This window comes from Passer domesticus, chromosome 5, assembly GCF_036417665.1.
Source record: "Passer domesticus isolate bPasDom1 chromosome 5, bPasDom1.hap1, whole genome shotgun sequence".
NCBI classification, from domain to species: Eukaryota; Metazoa; Chordata; class Aves; order Passeriformes; family Passeridae; genus Passer; species Passer domesticus.
This window is the reverse complement of record NC_087478.1, coordinates 14,909,589-14,928,766: the sequence shown is the minus strand read 5'-3', so window position 1 is coordinate 14,928,766 and position 19,178 is coordinate 14,909,589.

Here is a 19,178-nt window from a genome sequence, read left to right as displayed (position 1 = left end):
GCCTTTCCTTGTGCCCCTGTGTTCTTTACATGTGCATGGAGATGGTCTTCTAATCCCATCATTTAAAAAATTTATGTTAGCATCTCCATGTTGTGCTGAAATGAGAAGTTTTACTATGGAAACTATAATTTGGTGGGTATTAAAATATTACTGGAATTCATTTGATCAGTAAAAATATGTACCTTTTAAGAATATCTTCATATTTCCACACCATAATCATAACTTCCTTCAGATGGGCTGAGCTTTATCACAAAGGACTAAGGAAAAGATCATGCTGTTTCTACAGCTGCTGCCTTATGTCTCTGTTTTCCTCTAATGCCTGTGCATGTATCCCCCAAACTAGAAAAAGCTTCTCTTGTTGAGCAACTAAAAATCTTGAGTGAGATATACAAAGACACTTGCACCTAGTTTTATATTTGAGATATTTCCAGATGAGTCTTATAGTTCCATTTAGTAGGTCACTTACAGAGAAAAGAATATAAATTATTAATGGCAGAATGGATGTCTTTTTTTTTCTTTTTTATCACTCCCACTGGGCCCTTATCAGTGGAGTTACACCAGAGATTAACTGTACCACAAGCAGGTTTTTTTACAGTCTACTTTGTACTAATCAAAATGCATAAGCAACTTGTTAATCAAATTACTTCAGAAGTTGCATCCTAGTGTTCAGTGATTTTCTAACTCATTACTGCCAGGGCAGAATCAGCTTTCAGATTCTTTCCTTTTTTGCTATTCTGAAAGTGTATGTACTTCTACAACAGAGAGGAAAAGAATAATGTTCATGTATTCACAGTAGAGATTTTGTGTCCTCAAATGTTACCTTGTCATGCTGGCATATAATATTGCTCTTAAATAATCAGACCTTCAATTTGTGCCAGTAAAAGTATTACTGTGATTATTGGGGAAGCATATTTTGGAGATAAAAACCGACTCTGAAAGGCCAAACTGTAGCTCTCAACTTACTGAACTCAGTAGGACTTAACTTAGGTCCAGTAACAAAATTTCTAGAAAATTCAGGTGAAAAAAGGATCTGTCTTTTTGATATTACACATCTTCTTTTCCTTTCCATCTCTATAGTTAAAAATACTGAGTTTGTTTCCAATTATCTTCTATTAAGCTTGTATAATAAATTGGGCTTTTTAATTACAGAAATAAAAATATTAAAAGCAATTTGAAACACAGAATGATTCTTTCTGCCACCAGAGGTGGAAGATAATTACCACCAGAGTAAAGTATTATTTGTAAAAGACATCAGGAGAGGAACAGCTTTTCACAGTCACAAGTGGCAATTATACACTAACCTCTCCAGGAATCTCCATGGCCACTGAATGCTACCAATGCTTCTGTGAAAAACCCCCTTGTTAATGTATTTCAGCATCTCTTGCTAGCACTAAAATAGGTTATGACCTGTTTACAAAATAAAACACTAGAAAAACACTGGTAAATCTACGTATGCCACAGTTGACATCCAGAGGTTTGTGAAAGTCTAATGACTGAAAAGCTCACTACTGCCATTGCCAGGTGAGCAGTGAAGGAGGCATGTCCATAGACAAATTCCATTTTGCAATTATGTGGTCCCATCTATGGGATTTTTTTATGCCTAAAAATTTAGTTTTGCCTAAAATATTGATTCATGTTTTACACTACAACCTTCAGTGAAAGAAGATGATACTGGCAAAAGGAAGTGTCAGTAAAAACCTCTCTGGAGTAAATACAAATTTTAGATGCTACTCAGTGGGAAGACGTGTGGTTCAGAAAGTGCAGGGAAATATATTACAAGAGTTAGTGCAGGCTAAGTAATGAAAAACATGCAGAAGCACATTCTGCAGTTATGAATCATTTTTCTATCACAACTATCATTTTTATTAGCTGCAATACTAATTGAGTTTCTTTGTAGCTACTTCAGTTCATCTCACTATTAGCAGAAGAGATATTAAATTGCAAATCAGAGCCTGTGGTGATCTCATGGAGGTAGGTTCATAATAAAGGAATAAAAGTGCCCATTTCTTCAGCTATGCTTCATGAAGCTGCAGAGAGAATTTACTGAGATCTCACTCAATTTTCAGCTTCTGAAGCTGACAGGTAAATGTTTACATGCCACAGGAAAATTAGGAAGAGTGGGGAGAAATATGATATATAGAATTAGTTATGTTCTCATCATGCCCTCAGCTTCTTAGAGCCTTCTTAGGAGCCAGCTAGTGGAACCCCAGCAGGAACAGTGCCCCAGCCCACCAAGCTGCCTTTTGTCACTTAAAGCCGTGGTGGCTGCTGCATCCTCTGCTCACAGGGCTTACAGGCAGTTCCCTGCAAACCTGACATCACCCCACAAAGATGTCAAATCCTGAACTTAGTCAGAATAACAGGGCAGCATCCATTTTTCATTTCCACATAGCACAAGGGGATAGCTGCACATGAATTCTGAGCCAAACTGCCTCCTAATTATGTTTTTTTCCACACAAAAACCAGACTGGCAGATATCCCTTGTGCCATGTCACAATTATCAGTTATTAGTTGGCAAGTTGATCAATTTTCAAATAACAAGTCAGCTGCATCAAAGTTCTGCAATAATGATCTGGTCTTTCTTTTTCTGTTTACTTTAAAATATTTTGTATGCATTTGTGTTTGTATGGTTGCTACGTTTCTGAAATTAAAAGGTTATGAAGAAATGCTGTTAGTAATTGACTTTGGGGCTAGAAAGTGGGAGTAGGTATGAAATGTAAACACTGGAATGTCCCCTGCTATCTGGAAGGCTTTTGCATGCAGTGAGCTGTAAGGTTTGGCTTGTCGGATATCCAAGATCAAAGTTACTTGCCTGCAGGTCTGTCCATTGTGGACACAGCCAGGTTAATAACAAGGCTGGTTTATGGAGGTGAGGAGGAAAGGCAATTATAAACTCTAGTAGCACAAAGTTGTGAAGGAACCAAAGGTGACTTAAAGCTGTAAAATGCCATTGGTGCCACCAGGTGGACTGGACCAAATGGCTGTGAGAGAGAGGCTGGAAATTAACAATTCTGTAAGCAGAAGAGGAGCAAGAGACTGACAATGACTTAGTTCAGAACAGAGAGTCTCTGTAAGTGAAGCAAACAGCCAGAATCAATTAATCAAACTTATTCAAAAAGGGAGGAGAAAGTCCATGTGTTTGCGTGTTCATTTTTTGGGGTTTAGCAGAGTTTTATTTCCTGCAGAGCTATATGTTCTGTGTTCTGTTGTAGAACATGTTCTTAGACCTCTAAGTCACAACAGACCCTACCTCTTTCAGTCTGTGAAAGTTCACCTAACACACATTTGCATGGAGCAATAACTGCTTTTGACTAAAACTGTGTCTTCTAGATGAGCACTAGGAGCTGAAGCATTCAGCACCCTCTCTCATAGTTTGCTGTAACAGTTAATCTTTATGTGGAGGACCTGAGCTCTGTTTCCTCTCAGAAATGGGAAGTACTTATATATTAGAGTAAATCATCTCTCTTTCCTTTTTGATAAACCTAACCATAGCAATCTCTTTAAACTTGATATTATTAGACTTATTTTCCAGCCTCTAATCATATTTGAAGGTTTTTTTGACAGCCAGTTGAATTTGTTCAGTGTTTGTTGTTTGTTCAGTGTTTGTTCTAGAACTGTTCACATGTATTTGATGAATTTATAGAGAGAAAGCCCCTTCTCAGCTTCCCTTCTCCTACATTGAAGAAGCTGAACTTCCACTTCTGAAGCAGACTTACCACTCCTCCGCCCTACCAGACTTTTCCTGCAAGTAGTCAACACAGAAATCCCCTTTCTTGACCAGGAGTGACCATTTTATTCATCCTCTTACACCCATGTCAGTGTTTTCCTTACAAAAGTCTCTGTAGTTTGTTGTGGGTTTTTTGGTTTTGTTTTGTTTTCTCAGGAGCTGATAAATACTACTAACATTTGTGCTTCTGTGCTACATAATTATTTCCCAGTCTTAACTTTACAGTGTTCCCTCTGTCTTTGGCAGTAAATAAGTTCTGGAATATTCAAGGAATGTCTTTTTCAGTCATTCCCTTGTTGTCCATATCTGCTACCTGGCACACAGTGATAACCAGCAATCTGAGTGTGCTGCCTGTGCCAGCGAGCCCTGCCGGCGCTTCAGACGGATGTGCTTGAGAATGACTGGGACAGAACAGGGTTCTGCAGGGACCTGAGAAACCCCTCTTCAGCTGTCATTTGTAGCTAAATAGAGACACATCTATACCTCCAAAAGAACACCTCATATTTATTCTCTCTCTCTCTCAGAAGACATAAACTAATTTTTGCTGTTTAACTCTGGTTATTCACTGAAAGAGGGATCATTTACTCAAGGACTGAAAACCCCAAGTCACCTCAGAAGTCTAAAGATCTGAGCCCAATACTCCTCTCAGACAAAAAGAAACCTCTTACTTAGACATCAGCACCTAACCACAGAAAAATATATAGGAAATTTATTCCTTGCAATAACTTTTTCCCATCCCTCTGCATTTGAAGGCAGTAAACTTGTTACTCAGGGAATCAGTGCCATGGGATGTGGCTGTTGGATAGCCAAGGTCATTTTGAAATGTGTGTTTCTGATTGAGGCACACTAAGGCACCTGTGGTGCAAAGCTGAGATAATATAGAGTGTCTTCACAGAGTGCACACATAAAGGAATCAGTTTAGCTTTTGGGCTCCCTGTATTTAACTCACTGGTAGTTACTTCCCCAAACAATAAGAGCATCAGCCATCAAATGATTGCTGCATTCAGCTTCATTTCATTGAAGTGAAATTGAAAGTCCTGACAAAGAAAGGGGAAAGACAAGATCTTGTTTTATCATTTTGCTGACTTTTGTCTTCTAAAGAAAAAGAATAAATTGTAATTAATAAAATAAAACAGTTCTTCAAGTGAATGCCTCTCTAGGTATTAACGGTAGACAAAATGTTATAAAGGCTGTCAGAATAATAGAAATCTTATTAAAGAAATCAAAAAATGGCATCTTATATGACTCAGAGTCTCAGACTTCTGTTGCAAATTGATGCCTAAAGAGTCACGCTCAGCAAGCAAAAGGGCACAGTTCTGCACCTGTGTTTTCAAATATCCTGCAGTACAACTTCCAAAGAAGCCCTGCTGTGTAACATCTAGGCTCAGTGCAAGACCAGCCACTGAGATCAATACAGACACTCAGAACCCTGCAATACTTATAGGCCATTACAGCAATTCTAAAATCAATGGAGTATTTAACAAGGTGCTAATGTAACTCCATTGAGACCAAGATAGTGAGCCAGCCACAACATGCTTGTGACAGATTTTTGCAGAAGCATTTTCAATTACTGTGTATTTTTGAAGAAAGGATAAATAGCACTGTTCCTTGTGTCTGGCATCCTAAACAACTCCTCATCCCCAGCATGCCCCACTCTGCAGCTGACACGGTGCTGTAGTGAGGCTGCTGAGCTTGAACCAGCCAAGCCAGTCCTTTCCAGCAGTGTTCCTCAAGGCAGCTCACTGCCCACACCCAGCACCAGTGTCACTGTTCTAGTACACTGCCAGGAGATGGACCAGAGATAAAAAAGCAACACTGAGAGCAGCCTCTTCAGCTGCAGCCAATTAAATTACTCTAGAGTTTAAAGACCTATTCAGAGTGCACCTCAAAGGTCACTTCTAACTTAATGTAGGGCAGTAAACTGCCCCTTCTTAACATCTGGTGCCCACAGCAGGTGCCATGGCAGCAACATTGGTGGACAATTCTCTCTTTGCATGAAAACATGAAACCTGCAACTGCAACTTTTGATCCCAAAGTAGAAAAGGGAGAGAACTGAAATGATATTGCTGTAATCAGTCACCTTGTTCATCCAGTCTTAGACAGTGACTAGATGCCAGTCCTCTACAGCAAAGGCAATATAAGAAGTTCCTATTCTGTCCATCCTCCCTCACAGCAAGTTTCTGCACCCAGTTGTGCAAACATCTGTTGGAAAAATGTTCTAAACCAGACCAGTCAAATTACTGTGTTTTTAAAAACAAAAACCATTTTAAAAAAGGACAATTACCACTCATTTACCTTGATCCTCTTGCACAAATGGCTTGGATCATGGGCAACAGGAAACTGCATTTGTGAGACCAGCTTCAGGCAGTGTGTGGAAAGCTTTGAATCACAAGAGAAAATCAGCATGGAACCAAGAAACCTGAAAAACCACTTTATGATTGTTGTCTTGGTCCCAGACACCTTGCTTCTGGAGAGCTCATAAATCTGTCCTCTCTTCCACCCTGTTCAGCTGCTATAAGAAACTGCTGGAGGATGCCCCTATGGTACAAAATAAGATGCCAGCACTATACTGGTGGACTTGGGGAACCTTTGGTTCACATACAGGAATCTTTATTGTTTCCCAACTTCTAGAAACTGTTGCTCCAAAGTTTTTTCTATAATGTAGCATTTGCACACAGGAATTTGAGACTGCAGAGAGAAAAGAAAGGTTAATTCTTAAAAAAAATAAAATTAGGGAGTCAGACAAAAAGGTAGATGAAGCTTGCAGTTTTTACTTCCTGCTTTTTATCTCAAGAGTCATAGAATTATAAAATTATTTGGTTGAAAGGAAGATAAAGATCATCTAGTTCCAACCCCCCTACCACTAAACCAAGTTACTCAGAGCCCCATCCAATCTGGTCTTGAACACCCACAGGGATGGGGCATCCTCAGCCTCTCTGGGCAACCTCAGGGCCTCACCACCCTCACAGTAAAGAATTTCTTCCTAATATCTAATCTAAGCCTTCCCTCTTTCAGTTTAAGGCCATTCCCCCTTGTCCTATCACTACCTGACCTTGTGAAAAGATGAAAGAGTAAAGCAGCCATGTAAAAGTCTAAAGCAGTTGGGCTCCATGTCCCCCTTCCAGTCAATATCTGAAGGTGTGGGATTGAACACAGCTTTCCTAAAGGGGCATTTTTTTCTTTCTCCCTCATCTTTGTCACTTTTTATCTGTTCCCTGAATTCTGCTTTTATTTGAGATCTTTTAAATTCACTAATCTAGTAATTTTTACAGTTCAGTTTTCTCCTGGAAACATTTAATTGGGTCAGAGCTTTGTCTCTGAATGCTAGATCCTGCACAAAGTAAACTGTGCATTGCTAGGAACCACAGAAGAGGTGATGAATACCATCACATTTAAACCATGATGCTGCATGAAGCCATTCACTGGGTACCTAAACTCAAGGTGTTTTCAGATGACGTTCTTGAGCTGTTTTCATTGGGATATGATGCTGCAGTCAGTAGTCATTCTGAATGACTGAATTCTGGTCAAATTCTTTGAGTCTTGATTTCAAGAATCTGGAGTTATCGACTGCCTGGCAATAATTAGACACACTTCTGAAAAATAAACTCTTTTTGCTTGGCTGCTAGTACTAAGTATTAGGATATTCTTAGTTCCTGGTATAAAGTATTTCTCTAACACTGTTTTTATAACATGTATCAAGCTGCAATTATAAATCAAATAGCTTTAAAATTAAAAGACTTACTTGGCCTTTTTTATCTTGTGAACATTTGCGTGAAATTGGAGCCTTGCTGTGGGGTGGTTTTTTTACATAATTTAACCTTTTCACAAATCCCTCAATTAAAATGTATAACAGCTTCTTATTAAAAAAAAGAGCACAAATTCATCAAAACAAAAAACAGCCCAAATTGCCCCTGAATTGTTGCATCTGTGCTTGTCACATAGTTAGAAATGTGGAAAGTAATGCAGAGGTGCAGATGGCATTTCATTCTTCTTCAGTGATGTCACTACAGACTCCCAGCACTCCTCCACCTATTCTCCTTCAGGACAGCAAAATGAGTAGTTCTTTTGGAGCATGACTGCTATTTGCAGCTCCTTGATAACATCTTTCTGCTAAACTATTGTTTTACCTGGTCTTTACCACTAAAGGTGTTTATGTCTGCAATAATACAGCCCTTCTCTTCTCCACAGCCCTATATAAAATCTGTCAAAGGGATTTCTACTCAAATGGAAGAATATATAATCCACTTTCTAGGACAAATTATCTTTATCCCTCCTATCACAGTACTACCTAATTTCAGAGAAAATTAATTTTTATTCTGTCATAGGCTCCAGCCTATTTATCAGCTTCATTTGTCTGCATCATAGCATCGTGCAGTAAGCCTATGACAAAACATGGACTAATTTTTTGTGGCTGCAGGAAAAATCATGTGTGCTGTAGGCTGCAGTAATTGTGTGATCCTACTGGGACACTCTGATTGTCACTGCAGGATTTGAAGTGGCAGGTGTTTAGTTGTGATGCAGATTCATCCTCTCATGCCTGCACTGCCTAACAGCATGAAGGCAAATCCAAAGCTTCCAAAAGCCTGTAAAACTCTGATAATCCTGCTAAGATTTATTGCAACAGTTCAAGAAAGAGATACAAGCAAGTCCTACAATCAGATAAGAAAAAAGGAAACTTTTTTTTTTTAAGATAAGTGAGTCCACTCTAAAGGAAGAAAGCCTGTAATTCACCTTAAGTACTATCCAAGGAGAAACTAATTCCTTTCAGATGCAGGGTCAAGTTTTATGTGGAGTCATCTTGACCTGTAATCAGTTTGGCTATGAATAAACATAAAGGAACCATAGAGAGAAGATAAAATATGATCACTAACACATCTAGTCCAACTCTTTTGAGCTCTGTGGAAAGGCTGCCATTGATTTTGATGGGATTTGGATGTAATTCTGTCATTCAACACAGGTGCTTTTATTCAGGACATTTTGGTTCTCTCAGTGTCAGAAAAAAAATGCAGCCCACATTATCATCAGGAGAAACCAGAAAAGCATGGTGCTTGTCAAAATTAAGCTAGAAAATCTTTTAGAAAGAGTTGTGTTACCTCTAAATGAGTCCTTCTCTGCTGGTGGTGAACACTAGTTCAAGTGCTAGTTTAAACTGGAAAAGGGTATTGAGCACAGCTGGAAAAAGTAGGGAGAGTTTTGTGAAGCTGGAGGTTTCTACTTTTGTCCTTCCATGAGTGGCAATTTGTTTAACATATGAATTCTGGGGCACTCATTGATGACAGCCATCACTAACCAGTGGTTCCACTTCCTAAAGTGTAGGAAATAAAAATACATAATTGCATTTTGCAATGGTCAGTGCATTAACAAAAGAGTTCCCTATTTCAGTGATTTCTATAACTACCAACAAAATGACCCAAATTGCTCTTTTTCAGACACACCAGCTATAAAACTGAATTCACTTCACAACGCTGAGATCCATGGGCTAAGTTCTTATTGGTGCATGACACACAGGGCCATAAAAAATTTAAATCATATTTCTGATTGTTAGAGCCTTGGAAAAGACATAAAGAAAAATATCACTTTCCATGACTTGAAGTATTTGAATTTCAACTTCTGACTGGAAAAGAAGCTAGAGAGAAGTTGTAGAACCTTTGAGGCAAGGCTAGAAGCAGCTGTTTAAATCAGACAGTCATACCAATCTACTCTGACCATAATGACATTGGACAGTAGATCAATGGCTAAGCATAATTTTGGCACTCTATATAGCCTATTGATAATATTTTGTTTCACAAAGTTTGTGTCAGAAAGCAGTCTGAAAATGAAAGCAAAATTCCTTGTGGAGAAAAGTCAATATCAGTGATTCTTTCCACTAAGCAGAAGGAAGGACCCCACAGACTCTTGTCAGACTGGATTGAACTGGAATATTTGTGGTTTTCAGATGGCTTATCCTCAGCCCCCAGCAGGACAGACTCCTTGAGGCTGTACCCCAGCCATCATTCCCCACGCTCCATTTGATCCTTGCAGCCTGGGGAAGGGGGAATAATGGGGATCCCTGGCAGAGCAGCTCCGGTGTCAGGAGCTGACCCAGGACAGTCTGTCAGCTCAGTGCAATGCCAACTCCTAGTGACACTACCTATTCCTTCATCCTTCCCCTTTCCAGCTGCATGTCAGACACTTCCTGATTCCTGTTGGCCACTGAGGACCATTCTTTGTCTAGGAGTTCAGGTTGGCCAAGTGAAAGCCCATTCTCCTGTCCTCAGGATAACCATTGAAAAATGATGGAGCCTTGCAATTTTGCCAGTTACTCTGAAGCTGCCCTTAGGAAAGCATAGGAAAAGCCAAAAGCAAATCTGTATACCAAATTGAAGGAGAGCAGCTCTGCTGTCTGTGGAAACAGTTGGACAGAAATGAAGGGAAACGAAGCGTGCCTCACACGTGACTGCCCCACTGGCATGGTCCAGCTGAGAAGTTGCCAGCCACTGTCAGCCCTTCTGTTGAGGACACTTTTATCCAACCTTGTGTCCTCCATTTGTACTCTTAGAAGAGGATGGGGTTGGAGGGCATCCTAGTTTCTTTTACAACCCAGCTCCATGCCTGGGTGTAAGTCAAATTCTGAACTCTCCCTGCTTTTTTGTTTATTAGCTCAAGCAGAAACATCTCTACCTCCTTCACATAAAGTCACTGCCTGTTACAACTACTTTGCACAGGCAATGCCACTCTCAATTGGTCATTGCTGACCAGAGGCAACCATGCCCACAATAAACCTTAGTATTAGCTTATCATAATGACTTTTGCAAGGATGTTATGCAAAGGCAGAAATAAACTTTTTCACATGTAAACCTTAAGTTCTGCATATACGTCCATCTTGTTAATCATGTTTAATAGGATGTCACAACCAGACAGATACATGCAGTGTATTGCTATCAGTAAGTTAAGACAGAATGGTAACCAGCTCTGAGAAGGGAATGAATTTGGCATTCTCACATCATCCTCTCTTACAAGCTTGACTTTAAAGGTTCACTTGGAAGACAGTCAGCTGGATAGCAGGATGGCAGTTAAATTTCCTGGACTGTGAAAGCAGACTCTCACAGGTTAGGATTCCCTGGAAGCACCTGTCAGACCACACATGGCTGTAAGAGATGCAGCTGACTCAAGGCACAGAAGACAGCAAATCTGTAGCCAAGCTGTCTGAAACAGTTGAGAGAAGAAAAACCTTCAGTCATCCAGGCTGGAAAATCATACTGTTTGGTTTTCATAAGGTACAGTAACACCTACATTGTTTGCCACTGAAAAATTATATTTACAGTCTATTGAGATGAGATAATGTACTTTAATCCATGAAATTTAGAAAAGCTGAAAGGTTACTTTTAAAATAGCATTCTCTGTTGCCTGAAAGTTTTTACTGCAGACTATCAGACACAGCAGTAAATGTAGTCCCTCTTCAGAGCCTGAAAGCTAAAGTGGCAGTGCTGACATATGAAATAGTGAATAATACAATTAAAGTAGTCTGCTTTCCTTCTAATATGAGCTTGGAGATGTCAGTGCTAGTACTCTTCAGAGTAATAACATTGTGCATTATTAAAGACAAGATCTCAACAGCTGTTTAATGTTAATACAAAACCCCTAAACACATTTTGAAAGGTTCCATATCAGTCCAGTATAGGCACTGCAATTTTAACTTACTAACTTCTCTTGCACTCTAAAAGTTTATTTCCTGTTTTGTCAGGAATCATTAATCTTAAAAAAAATAAAAATGTGAGTGTTCAGAAAATAACTCCTAAAATCTACCCACAGTTCTCCATATTCCTATTTGAAGAAAGTTACTCTAGAGTCAGCCAAATCTCTGCCCCCCTCCTAGAGCCTTGGTATTCATGCCTCGTCTCCATTTTGCCTTGAGTAGAATTCCACTGTTCCTGTTTTCCAAGACTGAGCAATACTGGCAGCAGCTGTGGTTCCTAAAGAGCCTCATGCAAGATCTGAGTTTAAATTCTAGCTGTTCACACACTGTGTGCTAGCATATGTTATAAGGAACTATAAATTGTGTACAGATGTGTTCCAGAATTCCAGTGAAGCCAAGATAACAACATTGAATAACAGCTCATGTGCTTTGTAATTATACATAATGCATTTGCTGTCGCATAACAGAGTCCATCTCTGTGTCAGGATTTATCTACTACCTTTGGAAGCAAGGAGTAAGAATTATAGTGTGATTTTTTAAAGCAAGATTTTTAATACAAGATATGCAAACCAAAGAGAGATGACTGATTTCTGGGGAACATTTTATGTAAGAGATTCTGATTAAATGAGCACACAAGCCAGGGCTTAAAAAATTGTTTGTAACACTCTTAAAGGTCTAAAGACAAAAAACATTTATGTATAAGTTAAAAGAAAAAGTATGCAAACATTGGCCTAGTTGGAAAAGCAAAGTGCCAACAAACAGGAAATAGAGAGAAGCACAGTAAAGGAATGGGGTGGGGCAGGGGGAAGGAAGAGGGCAGGCTGCTGTCAGAAGATGACTCTAATGACCACGAAGAGTAGGGCTGGAGGGAGATGAGCATCCTTCAAGTACCCTGTACATATTCTCTGTTGTACTCTCACGCAAAACGGATTCTTTTCTTAGACAGAAGATTGCTCTCTGTAAGTTAGAGTTTGAACAATAAATGTTGGGAATATTGACCATCTTTGTTGCATGGAGAGGGAAACCCATCATTGCTCACATATCAGATGTGCCCTTTCCATGAGTCCAACAGAACAGCAGCACTGCTTTTCTTCTCTTCTGACCAGTGGTAAACACCAAAAAGATACAGAAAGCCTGACTGGAATAATTCTTTTCTTTAAGCTGTGTAAACAATGCAGTAGAGGAAAAAGAAAGGCCTGAACACAGTATCAAAATGTGAGCATAGGTTAGCTAGCAGCTGGCAGAAGATCAGACTTCTGTGGCCTGCCCCACTTAGACCCCTCAGGAAAAGTATCTCACCATGTGTTTTAAGCTAATCTAGATCAAGCTCTGGTCCCACTATCCTGCCCATTTCCAGATTTTTATGCCCTTCTCTGTGACTTGAACACAAGCACTTATTGTAGTACATAGTGAAGTGGTTCACAGAACTCGAAAAACTGAAAGCTTATGAAATAAAATAATTAGCTTTCAGCAAGGTAAGTTCCCTGGATGGGATCCACATGAAATCAGAGAGATGCCAGGGCTAATGCAAGAGTGAGGACAGAGGTGTGCAGCCTTGGTCCCCAGGGAATGTGCAGGTTACAGTCACCTAGTCCTAGATTGCCTTGAGCTGCTGTGGAAGCACACGCTGATGCCTCTCAGAAAATATCACAAGCTTCTTTGCAACTCCATAGATAAAATTCTGCCTCTTTGGCTAATAGAGAGAGACACCTTTTCTTATCAACTGAGATGTTTTGTGGTTCCTCTACCCCAGGTTGCTTTCCTGATTGAAAGAGGGCTTGTAGGTTTAATGAGAGTACTCTCCAGTAGACAGTAGCAGCAAATCATTAGTGAACAGCATCAGCTCAGACAGAGGCACAGCTTTCAAGATTCATCCTGTGTTTGAAGGTGATTTGCTACATCAAAGCTGAGAAAATATTTTAATAAGGCAAAGGGAAAAAACTCTGGAACTTTGTGATTATATCTTGCTTTTTTGTTATTGAGTTTACCTTTTGGTATAGACCTTCTTTCTTCTTGTATTACACATTCCAGTGCATTTCTCCATATGCATAGTATTTGCATCATTTGGCAAGGAACATGAAAACCTAAACGATGATAAGACTGTGCAGGAAAGGGTCTGTTAACAGAAAACACAGGCAGTTAAATCACATAATATTAAATCAGCAACATTCTTATCCCTGAAGCATGGCATCTTATTATTTATGGACTATTTATTCTTGACTCTTTGGTCTCCTTATATCTCATGAGCCTTATTAGCTACATATTTGATGGTTCCATTTGCTTCTTTCTGAAATTCCTTGGATTAATCCATGCAGGTCCTTTTGCTAACCCACTTTGTCCAGGCTTGTGATACCACTTGGTACCCTCAGAGTCTACCTTACAAAACCTTTAACACTGGCTGGTCTCCAGCCTTTCTCTGCCACAAACAAAAAGATGAATATTCCTATCCCTTATCTGGGAGGGACAGACGCAGCTGTACTTCCTAGCTCAATTTTAACTGCATATTTCTGAAAGATTAAGTGGTATATACAAATTCAAAGTGAACCTTTTGAAAACATATCTATGGAAAATGTGTAAAAGCACAGAACTAACATTAGAAAGGGCTGTGGCTCAAAAAATCTTAGGTAACATTAGATTGTCTGCCTATAGATGGTCAATCACCAACATAGATTTCTGCTATTTTATTGTCCTACTGCCTTTTATTGTGTTGGATGCTATATTAGAGCCTTCTCTTGAGGCAGACTATATTTGAATGCTTCATACAGCAATGGTTCCTGATTTTCTGGAAGAACTAGTCTGAATTACATGACATTATGTCACATACTGACGGTGATAAGAGGCAGAAAACTCTGATACCACTAACTGGACAGGATAAACTGTAATAGAAGACTTGGTGACAAGTTACACTGGAGGACTTTTTGCAAGGGATGACATTTCATCTGTCCTAAACTTCACCTTAAAGTATGTCGTGTGTTGGGCAATGGAGTTCAGCGGTAATGGTGCAGGATTTCACAAAGGGCCTGCCACCAGCTCTCAGACCAAAGTCATTGTGGCAGACCTGGTATCAAGCACAGAGCATCCAGGGTGACATGGCAAGAAAGAAAAATATGAAGGTAGTGTTCTATATAGTAGTGTTTATATAGTGTTTTACATATATAGTGTTTATTCTATATGTACTAGTGTTCTAGTATATATAGAATAACCCTGGTCTCAACAACAACAAAACAGCTCTTGTTACAGGCTCTAGCCATTTTAATACTTTTTGGAGAAAAGCAGCAGGAGTTGCTCCATCCCAAAGGGTATGTGTTGCTACATCAAAAAGCAGCTAACTACATTGTTAGGACTTCAGCTGTTTAGACTTAGCATGCTCCACTGCATTCCCAGCCCAGCATTCCCTACTCAACAGATAAGGAATTAGTTTGATGATTAAATTATTTCCATCAAATGCTCCCCCTTTCAGCTATGTTAGTTGTCCTTTGTTGCTTTATTGACCCCATTTTCCAGGCCATTGAATTTCCAAACAGCAGTCCTCAGAATTATCCCATTAGGGAAACAGTTTTCAGATTTTAATTTATCTGGGGCCTTACTGGTATCTGGTTGCATTTCTTCACCTGTTAGTTTGCTTCAGGAGGTTTTACATGCCTTTACTGCTGTTTTAATTGATTGCTTTGGTTTATTAGGAGAAGCACTACCCCAGATGCAAAGACCAGTGCCCAAGTACTGGACCACATTGTGCTGACATACAGTGCAACAGCTCCAGAGCTCCCAGACTACAGAGGCAGGAAGAGAACTGCTTGGAAATTTTTGCTGCAGGAGATAATTGTGTTGCCTAATGACGAGTTCAAACTGGAAAAGGTGAAATAAGTGCCATAGCTGAACTTTCAGAGGTCAGTCTTGTCTCAAGACATGGTCTCCCCACTGGAGCAGGAAAACAGGGTTGCCTCATGCAAAAAATGAGGCAGGAGCATGACTCTGCTTTTCTCCTTCATGACACCATGGGGCAATATCTGTCCTTGTAATGAAGAAACTATAGACACTTTAACTGGGATTCATTCCTACACAATGTAAGTGCTCATTTTTTGTCTCCTTCCATTTCAATATTTAACCAAGTTGCAGAGACAAATTCTGGCCCCATGGTATTACTCAAGGTGAACAGCTGAAGCATTCAGATAGTCATCTCCTGAATCAGCTTGCAGAGGCTAAGTAGCTAGATTAAAAGAATACAGGTGGGAGAGTAATAAATCCCATGATCAGAGGCATTTACAACGAGCTATGAGACTCTGCTTTGTGCTGTTTGTTGCTTTAGGCTGGGATTTTTAAATCCCAGTCTTTGTTGTTTTCCCAGCTTTGTTTGCTCAAGGCACAGTGATTGTTGAATACCTCACACAGAGGCCCCTAATTCTGACTGGGACAGCCTGTAATATAAAACTTTAATGAGACACAGTACCAGTATGCAGAGATATGTCATTCTAATCTTGCTGCTGGTATTTCACTAATTTTACCATATGGTCCGTGCCTTCTGTATGCTATTTTCCTATAGATTCAGCCCATATACCAAAGCATAGAAAGACTTACACTAAAGGTCACATTTTGCTAGATTTATTCCCCTGAAGATGTGTCCTGCCAGATCTGACCAGCCACCCCAAAAAGCCACAGAAGGCACACACGTGATTTTCCTGGTTCTGAAGGCAGCATCATGGCTGGTTAAGCAAATTTCTTTTGACTGGCCTGACTGAAGGGAAGAGAGTAATTTCTGAAGCCTGGCTTATAATGTAACCATCCCTGTCTGGCATAAGCTCCTGGACCACGGCTGTTTTTACTGTTCCTGTGTTCTAGCTGGAGACGTGATTGCTAAAGCCGGCTTTTGTATCTCAGAAGGAAAGGGTTACTGCTGCGGAGCCGAGTGCGGCTCAGGCGCTGCAATTGTAGGATAAACGCGCCCTCCCGTGTACCAGCGCTGAAGTGTTTGCAGAGCCACAGCCTTTGGACATCAAGGCAACCCTCTGGAGATTTGGGATTTGTTTTTTGGGTTTTTTTTTGTGGTTTTTGTTGTTGTTGTTGTTGTTTGTTTTGTTTTTGTTTTGTTTTGTTTTTTAATTTCATCAAAGAGCAACTCTGCAAAAAAATGTCATTCAATCTGCCAGAAATTATTGATAAAAATTTAATTTTTATCAATAAAAAGATCACTATCACTAAGATGCTGAGACTTGCTAAACAGCAATAATAGTGGGGCTAAGTCTTCCCCACATGGCTTTTTTATTGCTTATGCAGAGAACCCAAGTCAGAAAAAACAAGAATACATCTACCAAAAGATTTTGCTACTCCCAAAGAGGATCTAATAGGACTTTATACATCCACCTTTCATAAAATCAGTAAAATGTCTGTCAAATGCAGAAGGGTAAAGAAAGAAATATTTCAAGGTGACAGTCCCTTTGCATGAACTTCTTTGAAGAAGTGTAGCACAAGCTGTACGTTTTAATTTCAGGGAAGCAGCAGAGCTTAGGTAGAACCACTGAGAAATCTTTTATTTTTTTACTTACTTTGATTTTGACACCATCATTGCTCCACCGATTCACCACAAAACATCAAATGAAAATAGTGGCCATCAGTATCTACATATAACAATGGAAATTATTGTGTTTTTCAAAAGTCTGTGTTTCTTCCTAAAGTATGAGAACATATTATTAAATTGTAAGGTATCCACATTACAAAACCATAATACAAGAATCTCCAAACTGCTCAAGAGATGTTCTTCATTGGCAAGGAAAAGGTCCTGAAGATAAATCTATTTTAAGTAGCAGAAGAGTTATGTCAGACATTCTTTGTTGCAGCACATGCTACAGCATATACTGCAGTTGAGATAGCCACGATACACAGAGTATCACTATGCAATTTCAGAAAGCTTCAACCCATCCTAAGAGTAACACCTTATCACATCAGAAGGCTTCAAGCATCTGCCCATACAGCATAACACCATTCCACTTCAAAAGGCTGCAAGCATCTGCCCTTCTTGCTCTTTAGCCCAGCCTGTTATCCTCCCATGTCCATGCACTGCCCCTGTGTGCCCTCTGCTCCCTTGGGTGGTTGGTCAGTGCCCCTGGGCACTCCATGGCTCATTGCTGTCAGTGCTGCTCACCTGCTCCTCACAGCTGCACCCACTGGGGATGAGGCTGGGCCCAGCCCCACTCACAATTATCACAAACTGCGCACCTACAATTCTTTATATTTTCCCTCAGCAATGGCAGAGAGTAGGAAAGTGAGGTATTCTTATTGCTTGTTTTCATGTAGCTGACTAATCCATCTCAGTTCTTGGCACGTGTCCTCAGTGACTGGGAGCAGGACAGAGGTTAGAGGCTGTCTCCATATCTTTGTCTCTTCATGGTCCCCTGGAAGCAACTTAAAGAGATCCTCTGAGCAATGTTGGCAGTAAACTGGCTGTTTAAAGGTGGCACTGTGAATAATACCTGTTGGGCGACAACACAGCTGCTTCAAAGATATGCTTTGCCTTCCTTCTTTCTTTATCCTGCTATCCAAGACAATCAAATGGTCAGTATCTTTATTTGGTGAGAGATGTATTGGACTGCTTTGCTTTCAACAGATTATCCAGTCAGATTAAATCTTGTCTATTTTTTTCCTTTATTTCTTCTACAGAAAGGAGAGGTATTTCTGTCCTTGGATCTTTTCCAGGCTATTTCTCTTTATCTCCTATTGTAGTTAGGGAAATTCCAGATGCATTTTTCTTCTATTGATCTATTTTGCCTAGTCACCATAAATTTCAATGTTCTTCCTCTGCTGTATTTGTTCCATCAATTGTCTTAACTGGCAATAGTTTCTTTAATAGTCCTTGTTCAGGTATGAGATTTTCATAGCTTTGAGCTACTTCATTTCTCTAGAGAAAATTAATTTACACTTTAAACATAAGCAACACTCAGTCCCCATCCAGGCTGCTCTTACACTGTAGGCTGTCTCAGATCTATCAGGTTTGTTGTTGGTTTTTTGCCCGAATTTGTTTCTTTCCTTCAATAAAAAAAAATCTTGTAACTGGAACCTGGTTTCAGGTCCTGAAATGACACTTCTTCACTCAGGCCAACCAAGAAAAGAAACCTACCAATTGTTTCTGATGCTTAAATCACTTCTTTTTCAATAAGCCAGAACTTGATGCTGTATCATTTTCTGATTCTGTAGCTCCTGTTAGTGTGCCTTAAAAGCCAGTGGGGGAAAAAAAGTATCTTATAAAGATGATTACTAAAAAGTGAGGATTGATGTTTGTGCCATTACTAAATTCTCAAATACATTTGATGCATACAGTATAAAATTACCACATAATATAACAGATTAGGAAGACTTTTTACAGTTCTAACACCTAGGGCCCAAAACTGCATTTGACAAAAAATTCAAGAGTACACACAAATGTTTTGCAGAGTTGTTTTTTGAACTGAGTTGAAAACCTAGCTGGTAGTGTTTACTAATCTCCAAGAGGTTGTCCAAAATACATGCTGGCCCTCAGGATCCCAAAACTATGCTATATTGGTTTGAAACTAATTTCTATTTCTTGGGGCTGTACCAATCCATAGATAGATTTACAGGTAGCTTGCATGAGTTCCATGATATGTTACCAATTATGGCATCCATGCCCTCCAACCACCATTTTCCTGCAACCATTTCTGATATATCTGAAGTTAGAGGAAAGTTAGTTTCTTCTGCCAGCTAGAAAGAAGTCTAACAAAATCTACATCAAGAGCCCAGAGCAGTTTAAGGAACTGAAACAATAATTCA